Here is a 9,764-nt window from a genome sequence, read left to right on the forward strand (position 1 = left end):
GTATGTGCCAAGACCGAGTGTCGCCGATTTATCTGGAACTCTTGGTCTATTCAATATTGTGAATTCAACAAACACATAATCTTTGAAGCGTGTTCTGCAAGCCCAAAGTTTCTTGTCGCTAGACCTGCTCTTTAACTACTCGTTTAAACCTTGCACCCTTGTTGCTAGTTCTGGAGTGTGTTAAGTTTTAAAGCCCTTTAGTTATGAGTATGAACTGTTGAGTTTTTCCTTTTTATCCACAGTCATTAGCAAGCTCCATTCACTGCAGATTGTAACACTTGGCTGCTTTTTGCCTGTTGGCTGTGACAGCTCCCTGCTGTATTTGCCAAATTATCTTGTATAATTGTTTAAGGTTCACTGTCAATGTTTTAGCTGGTGTGTACCAGCTGGAAGACACAATTTAAATTGTATGCCTTCCTAGATTTGCTTGTATTTTGGGGGATTGTGTATTTTATTGCTTAAATGATTTTATTACGGCTTATAGATCGGTAAGGACTTCCATTGATATTTTATATTTTTGTTCTTCCAGTCTACATGTTTAGACTCAACATAATTATCCTGGTAATGAACACATTTCTTCCAAGGATAGCCCAGTTTATTGGTATCGTCACTGTAGAACATTTATTGACGATGCCTTAACCTCACCCCTGCTTGCACCGCTTCGTCACAATCAAAGTGAAGTCCTCGGACTGTTCTTTATGTTTTGAAAACAGACGAAAATCGGATGGGGCCAAGTCGGCACCTAAGGAACGAGTTGCAGATGTGACAGCGCTCGTGTGTCGTCCGGCACTGACACGCCGCCGGAGTGGATGCTCAGTGCGTGGACCAACTCTTCGTGCTTTCAGTGCTCTGAGCTGTTTCTCACTCACCGGCATAGTTATTTCACACTCCAGCGTGTTATACGCTACAATCCGGAGCCCTCCACTGGCAGAGGGTTGCATCAGTGAATCGGGAAATTCGACCGAGCAATATGCGTGACATGTAGTACCTCAACCGATAACCCGGCCTGCTAGCCGCGCGGTCCAACGCGCTGCTTCCCGACCGGGAAGGCGTGCCGGTCCCCGACACGAATCGGCTCGGTGTGAGACGTTCCAGGGGGAGGTTCACTGGGGGCCGAACTGCACAATAACACTGGGTTCGGTGTGGGGCGGCGGTGGGGTAGGTTAACTGCTATGGCCTGTTGTGGGGTTGTGAACCACTGACGGCTACAACGGGGCGAAGCGTCTCCATCGTTTCTAGGTCCCCTGTTTCAATGCACAATACATACAATACTCTATCCGATAGTGAGAGTAGAGTAAAAATACGGAGGTATCACTTTTCAGCACGCCCTCGTTAGTAACTCTGGAATAAATAAGCAGACATACAACACAAATAAGTTTACAGGTTAAGAACTGCAATATACAGACGACCCATTTCGATCTAGGATCAGACCATCATCGGGTCAAAAAAACATCTCAACTATGCCTAAGTCCGCAGCTTATTGATCTGTTTGATGCAGCCCCCCACGAAATCGTCTCCCGTGACAACCTCTTCATCTCAGAGTAGCAACTGCACTTTACTTTCTCAATTATTTGCTGAATATGTTGCAGTCTCTTTGGGTCCCTCTAGTACCATGGAAGATATTTCGTGATGTCTTAACGGATGTCCTATCATCCTGTTCCTCCTTCTTGTCAGTTTTTTCCACTCATTCTTTTCCTCGCCAATTCTTTGGAAAATCCCCTCATTTCTTACCTTACAGTTCACCTAATTTTCAACATTCTTCTGTAGCATCACTTCTCAGATCCTTCGATTCTCTTCTGTGCCGGTCTTACCACAGTCCATGTTTCACTACCACACAATACAGTCGTCCAGACGTGCTTTCTTAGAAATTTCTTCCTCAAATTATGGCCTATATTTGATGCCAGCAGTCTTCTCATGGCGAGGAATGTCATTTTTGCAGTGATATTCTGCTTTTTCTGTCGTCCTTGCTCCGTCCATTATGGGTTATTTTGCTGCCTAGGTAGCAGAATTCCTTAACTTCGTCTGCTTCGTGATCCCCAGATCTGTTCTCATTTCATCTAATTCTCATTACTTTCGTAGTTCTTCGATTTACTCTCGCTTTATGTTCTGTACTCATCAGACTGTTCATTCCATTCAACACATCCCGTAATAATATATGACGGTAGTATCTGTTCCCGAAAGAACAGTTACCGTGGATGACCATGCAGCTTTGCTAGAAATGAAATGATGATTAAATGGACACCCTAGCTGCAAACAGGCCTTGATGTACTTCATTGGGGACATGTTGAAAATGTGTGCCCCGACCGGGACTCGAACCCGGGATCTCCTGCTTACATGGCAGACGCTCTATTCATCTGAGCCACCGCGGGCACAGAGGATAGTGCGTCTGCAGGGACTTATCCCTTGCACGCTCCACATTCCCAATATGTCCACACCACTACAATCGTTGTTGGGAATGTGGATCTCACGGGGAGCGTGCAAGGGATAAGTCCCTGCAGACGCACTATCCTCTGTGCCCGCGGTGGTTCAGATGGATAGAGCGTCTTCCATGTAAGCAGGAGATCCCGTGTTCGAGTCCCGGTTGGGGCACACATTTTCAACTTGTCCCCAATAAAGTACATCAACGCCTGTTTGCAGCTAGGGTGTCCATTTAATCAACATCCCGTAATTCTCCTTCATTTTCACTGAGGATAGCAATGTCATCAGCGACTTTTATCATTGATATCGTTTCACTTTGAAATTAAACATTACTCTTGAACCTGAAACGTCCCCTTAGAACAATTATACACGACTGTCCTTAAACTGACACACAATATTTTGTTAGCGCAACGCAATCTGACTTTCAATAATTCGTACAAAAGAATGGGCCCTGACTAACATTAAACTATACCTTTCACAAATCACTTACCTCACAAAAATCTTCGCTACTGAAGCTACTGCAATACTGCGAGCGCCACTACTGCCAGCTAAATAAAAGATTCAAACTACTGAAGGCACTAACTACTGATAGGGATAGTTAGCAAATGAAAGATATTAAGAGAACAAACAATGTATTTACCTTGATATCATCATATATAAATATAGCAGTTCATGACAAATTTCAAAACTCCGCCATCTCTCTCCCCACATCCACCACTGCTAGCGGCTCACCTCCAACTGCACAACGCTACTCGCTGTTCACATCCAGCTGCCGCTGCCCAACACTACAATGGCAGACAACAATGCAAAACTAGCCACAGACTGCACACAGCACAGCCAGTGATTTTCATACAGAGGTGGCGTTACCAATAAAAAAACTTAAACAGCCTACTTACATAGCCCCCATGCTCCCCACAAAAAATTTTACAAATTGGTTTGGGCAGTGGCCAATAATGATTTGATAAAATTTTTCATAATTACAATAACAAAGATATCAAATGCACACACTTATTGATACAATGTTGGTCAAAAGCTAAAATTTTCTCACAGTCCATAAAGACAGTCCTGATCATTCATCACGGTAAAATAGTAGTGTTTTTCTCAAAGTCTGAGCAGTAGAAGAAAATGCACACGGAAGTAGTGGATTTCCATGCAGTCTTGAAGAAGTACTGTTGTCCTTCCAACTGAAAGACAGTGCTGACTCTTGACATGCTGACAGGTAATGGGCCACAACAGAGCAAACCCACAGCAGAGTCATTCGACAGTTTGAAGAAGATTGGTAGGTAGGTCATCACAGAGCAGACCCACTGTAGTCCTGGTAGAGAGTATGGTATTGGTGGGCCACCAGAGGTGCAGGCCCACTGTAGTCCTTGTATAAATAATGGTATTGATGGATCATCAAAGATGTAGACCCACTGTAGTCCTTGAAGAGATGGCCAGCAGCCATCTGTTGTGACTGTGCAGGTGCACAATCACCATTGAAGAGTCTTGTGGACAATATAGCAAGTCCATAACCACCACTTGTACACTCACAAATTTTTTGGAATTGTCCTTAGAACCAGCAATGCTGTTATCCAGTCCCTTGCTGAATTATTAACACACGTGTAAACACTAACAGTCCCTATTTCTCACATATTGTCCATATACTACGACCAACAGAAACGTGTGCAGTGAAATGTAACTTAATTTGTAGAACTGGTGTCTACACAATTATAAATTTACAACATGAAAATACAATTATAAAGGTACAAAATACATCATTAAAGAACATAATAGTACATATAACATTTGTGGTACAGGCTTTACAAAAGAATAGAAATAAACATATACATCAGTGTTACAGAAATTATGACATGAGTACAAAAATAAAAGATCAGAATCACTTTCGAAACATCAACTTCACACATGAGCATTAAAACAAAACAGAATAAATAATGTGTAAGCATATTTATAAGGTAAATAACATATTATTAATGCCAATTATATTTGAGGATAACAGTATTCCTCATCATAGTGAATGTAGCTTAGTACTAGAAAAATTCTACAATTCTTATCAGATAAACACATAAAGACAGGAAAAACACAAATACACAAGGGTCCACAAACATATAGAGGGATGACACAAAAGGAAAGGACAGGGTTTGTGTCACTGCAGTATTTTGCATGGAGATCTCCCTTTGTTCATCATTATTCCCAATTGTACTATCTAAGCCTGCTGTCTGTATTCTGTTCACATCCTCTTTCAAAATAGTTTTTCTCCACTGCACAATACTCATTTTGGTCCAAATCTTTTTCATATAACTTCTCAATGCATTTTTTTCCTATTGTCCATAGTCAGTTTCTTATATAGTCTACCTCCTCTTAAGCTAACTTAAATCTACTGAGCTCAGATGCTAAACTAAGGGACGAGGCAATGCAGCAGCACAAAACAATTAATACAAACAGCAATAAAAAAATGGAAATTTGCAAAGCAAGCTACAGTAAATCTAAATTACCAAGCAATTCAACATTACAACTTATATGAGGCAATGTGCAGCAAACAAGAAAAATAAATCTGGCTTAGCAGAGTAACACAAATTGAAATTCAGTAGCACTATGCCTGGCAACCAACAACAGAAAATGAAATAACTTATACCTAAACATGACATAGCTCAAGCAGAAAAAATATTACAGTAAAAACAACAATGCAGATAAGGGAAATGTATATTCACATCTTAATGTCTATGTAATTAAAGTGGTGCACCACAACAACTTATTGTAAAAAAAATATTACCATGTACTTGAAAAGAAAATTATGTGTCCAGTTACTGTTACTAGTCCCTTCTTATTGTTCTTTCCTTTCCAAGTGCTCCTTTTTTTAAAGAATGTGGATTACAAAATTATTATTTAATAGATCTGTTGACAGAAAGTGTTCACATTAGCAAATGCATTTTATTTTATAAAAGCAATGCTGCAACACAGCTGGAAACCAGATATCAAGTGAAATAAGCAACTACGAAAAGCAAAGCATAAAAATATCATTCAATAGTCATGTGACATTTCATAAATTAGTAGAAATTCTCTCAACTCTCGTAGAAAGACGCTTGTCGTAATCAGGTGTGCAGATGTAAAAATATTTCTCGTCATTTCATTAGGCATTTCAGTAAATATCATAAATTACGAGCTCCACAGTATGCTTTCGACAAGGAAATGTCAATAGCGAGGATAATGGCCTCCCCTTTTTTTTTTCTACCTGTGCTTCCGGAAAGGCACACCCTAATGGCTTGTTCTCCAGGTGTCTGACACAGCTGTGTGCCGACGATGCACGTGCAGGTGGTCACTTAACTTTATTACGGAAATATTTACGACAGCAGTTTCCGCTACAGTGACAGTCTCATATAAAATGTTTCACAGGTCAAGAATTTGCGTTGCAAATGTGTAGAAACAAAATGCTATTGATATAACAGTCTCCAAAAAATTTTCGCCAGCATTGTGATACATTCACACATATACACACATTTCATAACTCTTAAAGTACGATTCTTGGTTTCCAACAACCTTTTCCACAAATCAGAGTCCCTAATCCCTACTCATTATTCCTTACCTTATTCGTCGACACTTCTTCAGTATTTCATCATAAGAAATACGTAGCATAAACAAACTCCTCATATACGGTATCATCATCTTATTGATCATAAACATACCTCAACGGCATAATACACATCGTCGTCATAATAATATCATAACATCTCAGTCAACTCTCAAAATCGTCGTAGCTTCCTCCAATAATTTCAAAACCTAAAAAAATTCTCTGCTCATGTCAAAAGTGTCATCTGCCTCAAACGTACTTTAAAAATCATAATCCCATACCAAATACATCATTCAAAGCTCTCATAGTATCACAATGGTTCCGAAAAATATGAGCATTTCACAAAGTACAGACAAAATACAATTTCATAAGTGTGAAGTTATCCAACTGTGTAATTACGTAAACATCTGTCACTGATGTAGTAAAAAAAGTGTTTGTCTCTCAGTTAAATGATCAGATTGTCGTGTAATTTATGTGCTAGATAAATACGGTACCGAGGTGTAAAGCTGTATAAGCAAATACCATATTAGCTAGGGCTCCTTGTGCTTGCCAAACACATGGTACACAAAGTAAGTGTGTACCCCCCTGAGGATTAATGTAATTATACCCTCAGGTGCTACAGATTACAGCAAAGGAATGAAATGTATCACAGAAAATCTTCATATCATTGTACTTCAAATATCTTTAAAAATAAATGTTTTAAGTACAAAATTAATCACTCAAATGCATGTCCCATAGCGCTAAATTTGTGTTTTGCTGTAAGATAATTCTGTGGAAGTGTCGTAATTATCGTCCTCCGAAAGCTAAGTTCTGCAGAAGTCAATGTACTTACCTCATGATACACCAAATTTCAAGTAAACCAAAATGTTGCATTAAAATCTCATTAGCAGTACTAGTAAATGTTCTAAGTATGTGAGCCTTATAGTCGTTACGTAATCGTGCAACTAACAAGCAAGAATGTACAAATAACAACATTGTGTCGTCTGTTCACTATAACAATGCATTCATAATTTCTGTTTAAAAATGTTCCCTAGGTTCTAGACTGGATATTTAACTTCAAACATTGTTGCATGTTAACAGTTTCAAAGTCTGACAAAGCCTACTAGCAATGTAAAGTGAAAAGTTATATGGCAAAGACAAAGTTAAAAAGCAGATTATCTTTCAATAAACGGTTTTACATCTGAAATGTGGTGTAAACCTTTACTCTTCCTAGTACGCAGAGTTTCAACTTTAACGCAATTATCATGTGGTATATGTTGGTGAGGAGTGCTAAAATTTTTCTCAAGATTAGCGTCTAAGTTATTTTTCCCTGAGCCAGCGGCCACACGTGGTTGCCTGCGGTGCGAATCATTGTCTGTTTCTTTGTTGGCGCGCGTCGTTACTGGGATTAGGAGACCTAGCTTCTACAAATTCACGTTGTCGAAAGTGCTCTGCTCTGTTTGAATCCCGCCAGTTCTGATTAAATTCAGGTCTGTCGTTATGATTATCTCGTCTGTCGTCATGTCGGTAGATTCCATAATTTCTTTCTTGTCGGTCGTGTGGTGGAGAATTTCTTCCTGAATCGTACCTGCGCGCTGAACTGTTGCGTCTGAAGTTATTCTGTCTCCCTTCATAATAATTGTTTTGGTTCCCATATTGTCTGTTTCTAAGGTAATCTCTGTCATATTCATTACTACGGAAATGCGATCTTTCTCTGTAACTATTATTACTCTGCCAGTGGTTGTCATATGGGTGGTGTCTGTTTTGGTCACGATTTGCGTTGTAAGAATAGCCTTGTCGTGTCCAGTTATTGTTTCTGTCCTCACGGAATTGTGACGTATGTGACCTGTAGCGATTGTTTTCCTGTTTTCGCATCCGGCGACTGTCTGTGTCAATTTCCAATTCTTGTAGGAGTCCCTGAAAAGCTTCAATGTCGTCTTTGCAACGTCCTGCCAAAATAATATTTCTTAAATGTTCAGGCGATTTCATTAAGCAAATGCGGACGAGTTCTGAGGGGCTGTATGGGTTTGACAGGTACTGATTCTTGTGCAACATGTCTTCAAAATATTTCACAAGACTGGAAAATTCAGATTGTTCGAAATGTTTCATCATTATGATGCTATGTTTTACTCGGTCTTGTGTAGCTTGAGACCAATATGCTGAGAGGAAGGCATGATAAAATTCTCCTTCACTGTGACAATCGTGAATGACCGATCGCATTCTTACAGCTGGTTCATTCTCCAAGTAGCCACACATATATTCTAACCTGTGCTCCAATCACCAGTTGCGAGGAAAACAATGAGAGAATTGATGGAGCCACGCTTGTGGATGAATGTCGTTGCCGGAATTCTTAAATGTTTTGAATTTACGTGTAGTAATGAACAGCTTATAGTCAAAATCATCATGTCGGCGAGTCGCATGTCGGTCATTGTTACGTCGTGTCGGCTGTTCAATCTCAAAATTCGGTGCACATTGCCAATTTCTTTCATAATTTCCGAAATGCGCTGTGTTATTATTTTGTGGCTGTTCCGTATTTCTATGTCCCTCTTCCCGTATTGGGGCGCGAGTGTCCTCTGAAATACGTGATTCTTGTACTACTTGTGCCAACTGATCTTGCACTTGCCGGATTTCTCTTTTGTACTGTGTATTGATTTGATTTTGATTTTGTTTGAATTTTCTAATTTGTTCATACTCTTCTCTGTCAGTGAAGGCTACGGGTCTTGTGTCATTCAGATCGTCATCTACCTTTGTAGATAAGTTAGTGACCTGATCCGAAAGTTCGGCTACTTTCTCCGATAGTGTACTTATTTCCTCCATGTGTCTTTCTGAACCAATTTTCAGGGTATCTACTGTGTCCTTTAAGTTTTCCTGAGTTCTTGCAAGTTGCGTAACCGAATCGGTAGATGCAACTGAGTCAATTTTAGCTTGCAAGGTCTCATGATGTTCATGAACAATAGTTTGCAGTTCTTTTATGGCTGCTTCGTGATTCTGTAATACATTTTCATGACGCGAAAAAATAGGTTGGAAATTCTCACAAATTTGTGTTTTTACGTCATTACAGACCTTTTGACATTTCGATTCGATGTTATGTAACTCAGTGGTTAAATCTTCACGTGTTTGTTCAAGTGTAGTGTCTAACTTTTGAAGATTTTGTTCCATTGTGTCTAACTTTTTGAGATTTTGTTCCACTGTGTCTAACTGTTGCTGTGTTTGTCTCTGGTGTTGTTCCATTGTGTCTAACTTTTCAAGCTTTTGTCCCATTTGTTGCATTAATTGTAATAACAATGCACTGGTGTCTGAAACATGTTCCTCAGTGCTTTTCGGCAGTGAATTTGCACTGGCAACATTCACATTTTGACAAGCAGAAAATGTTTCTTGACTCATTTGAGAAAACGGTGAGAACCCAAAACCTGAGTCTACAGTATTTGCAATATTGTGTTCTGTCATTTCGGATTCCTGAGGCGAGCTGTTGCCGACCGATCGATCGATAATGCTTCCCTCTTCACTAATTGTTTCACTGTCCACGCCATTGTTTGCCGCCCGCTCCATTTCCCTATGCACAATTACCAAATTACTACTTTGAACATCAGTTAATTCATTACTCGGTGGCGCTAACACACTGCTTTCATTTTCACTGTCATTTATCAGTTTACTTTGGAGCCTAGTATTACGTTTTTCACACGCCATTATTGTCACAGTATTTCACACGACAACACAGAAAAACACAATTTGAAGATCAAAAATAAGAGAACACATTAACATAGCACTGAAAATAATATGTAGTTAATTGCAAGCGCAG

At 39.6% G+C, this 9,764-nt stretch overlaps 1 non-coding gene across 1 annotated transcript; it reads right to left on the bottom strand.

Annotated features, from left to right (window-relative positions):
• Positions 1 to 2,295: 2,295 nt before the first annotated feature.
• Positions 2,296 to 2,370, bottom strand: Trnat-ugu (transfer RNA threonine (anticodon UGU)). Its single transcript has one exon. It is a non-coding gene; the product is annotated as a tRNA-Thr (tRNA).
• Between the last annotated feature and the right edge of the window lie 7,394 nt (positions 2,371 to 9,764).

This window comes from Schistocerca serialis, chromosome 5 (assembly GCF_023864345.2).
Source record: "Schistocerca serialis cubense isolate TAMUIC-IGC-003099 chromosome 5, iqSchSeri2.2, whole genome shotgun sequence".
Lineage (NCBI taxonomy): Eukaryota > Metazoa > Arthropoda > Insecta > Orthoptera > Acrididae > Schistocerca > Schistocerca serialis.